We start from the raw sequence: 2,532 nt of genomic DNA on the forward strand, positions 1-2,532 counted from the left end.
AATACCCAACCACAAAAACTCCATTCCAGGTTTTCCAGGTTACTTACAACCACCACATGCCATGCAAGAATAAACGGCTCAAAACTGGAAGAGGTAACGTCAGTCCCACTGACATCTCACAATGTCCAGCTTTTGATAAAACTATTTTACTAGCCCTATAGGTCGTGTTAAATTACTGTTCAAAACAAAAAATTAGGACAAAGCTAGTTTAACAGTATTAGTTTAGGTTAGTATTCTTGGATTAACTGCAATATCTGATCCCTCCCGACGCAATGGAAATTATATTCTTTAAGAAGCAACACAGTGAAGTAGCAGAGACTCAGAGCTCTGCTGCCCAAGGTATGTGCTCTGTTCACACATGGAGAGATGTTGGTCAGGATACTCCTTGTGCCGTGTTCAGCTGAGGCTGAAAGAAGTTTGTGCTTTAAGGCTTTACTCCATGAAACGGGAACGCTTGAACAATGTAGCCGTCTGCCACATCTACCAAGACAAGACCTGATCAGGGGGACGTGAAGGACATTTGCCCGACTTGTCTGTAAATGACAGGCACATTTTTTTTTAAGCTTTGTCTAATAAGAGCAGAAAGAACTCGTTTTGTCTTTGCTTTTAGATTATGGAGAACTTGGGGGGGAGTGTTGAAGCCAAACAAGTTTTCTGGAAAGTTAATAATCAGAGATGGGGAGGGAATAGTTAAGAGAAACAATGGGAAAGATTTTAAGTCAACAGCATCTGAGCAAGGAAATCCAAAATAAAATATTCAAATCACAGAAACCGAGCTGCTCCAATAAGCATCATAATGTTAACATTTTACAATTTTTTGCACTGGAAAAATTCCATTTACAAGGGGACCCATTTTAAACTCAGTAAAAAGCCAATTAAAATGAAGCGTTCAATAAACCAAAGTAAAAACCACATTTGCTTTGAAAATCCCCTAAATAAATCAAAGTGGACCACTTCAGATCTTTTAGCAAGGTGTTCCAAGAAACAGGAGTGGAGTAAGTAAAGTCCATTTGTTAAGTTCAGTCTGCACCGAGGGAACACTGCAGGTAATGTCGAGAGCTCATGTAACTGCACTGACCACGTGATTTAAAGATGAAAATGTACCAGTGATAAACTCTACGTCATGCGTGTCAAATTCGAGGCCTGGGGACAAATGTGGCCCTCGTTGATGATGGCTGCATTTGTACATTTAATAAAGCTCCAAACTGAAATTTTGAACCACAGAGAGAAGTTTTAAACTCATTTTATTAAGTTTCATTTGCTCAGTTAAGGAATCAAACCCTGCAAGATAAATGCATAGCAAGGACAGCCACGAGACTTTTCTCCTTGGTTGTGGCCAGAAAAGGAGACAAGTCTTCAATGACATGGACATCTAAAGCAAACTTTGTAGTCAAAGCAGTGTCGAGACTTCTGGTCCTCGTTGCGGCAAACAAAGCCGGTTTCAGTATCATAGCTGGAAGAAAGCATAGGATTGATTGAGTCAGTATAGAGTTAATGTCACATGGTTGGACAAATTGTTCCGTGTCAATTCTTGCTACACTGGAACAAGTTATTGAAACTCACACGTAGAAGGTTTGTTTCGTGTCTTCAGCTGGGATCTCTTTGGCTGCAGTAACAGCCTGAATTCTTCTAGGGTTGTGACAGATTTCACGTGGTACATCTCCCTCAGCTTCTTCAAGGTTTCCCAGTCACCTGTCCCACTGGGATGGTCTCCATTGAACCACTTGGTCCAGCACAGCCTGGCACGGTCTGAGTCTCCATCTGTAGGGACAAACAAGTTTGAGATCATAGACCTGCCGGAGTGTGGAAAACACAGGATCACAATTTTACCAGTTTAAGTGTCCTGTTAAACCAGTTACTTGCATTCAACAGTACAGAGACTCAACATTAGCTGGATACAGAACAGGCCTTACCTTGATGACTTAGTCCCATGCAACCTGGTAAACAGTCAGAATAATGTCAATTTAGCGTTTTATTTAAAGTCAGATTGTAGAACAAACACTGGAACTTGTTGCAGAAGTGAACATACCCAGCAGAAAAACTGCAGCAATAAGACTCATCTGAGAGAAAATTTCAGACAGGGATAGTTCTACAGATTAAACTGTGCAGAGTCAAACCAGAACAAGTTCAGTTACTGACCTGACCTGACTGGTCATGATTGAAGAAATCCAATGTCAATAATCAAAAACTGTAAAGAACAAAAGAAACAGTAAATGACAAACAGTTCCAGAGTTCCTCCCAACACTTCATGCTCATAGTTATGTAATTATCAATCTAGATTATTTACCTTGGACCCAGTGAGTCAGCTCAATGATCAGAACTCTTGAACCACAGTGGTGTCAGGGGTAACTCTACCCTTTTTATAGTAGCCAGTGATCCAAGTCTCTATTTTCAGTGGTTCACTCGTCTTAGAACATTACCACTCCTATCTACAGTATATAAAACCTAATCTGCTGCACATCCTTTCCAGCCTAATCCCTCTGTCTCGCCAACTGGTACAAGTCCTTTGTCGTATTTAATTTACAGCCTACC

The sequence above is a fragment of the Nematolebias whitei genome, chromosome 10 (assembly GCF_014905685.2).
Source record: "Nematolebias whitei isolate Nwh7 chromosome 10, NemWhi1, whole genome shotgun sequence".
Taxonomy (NCBI): Eukaryota; Metazoa; Chordata; class Actinopteri; order Cyprinodontiformes; family Rivulidae; genus Nematolebias; species Nematolebias whitei.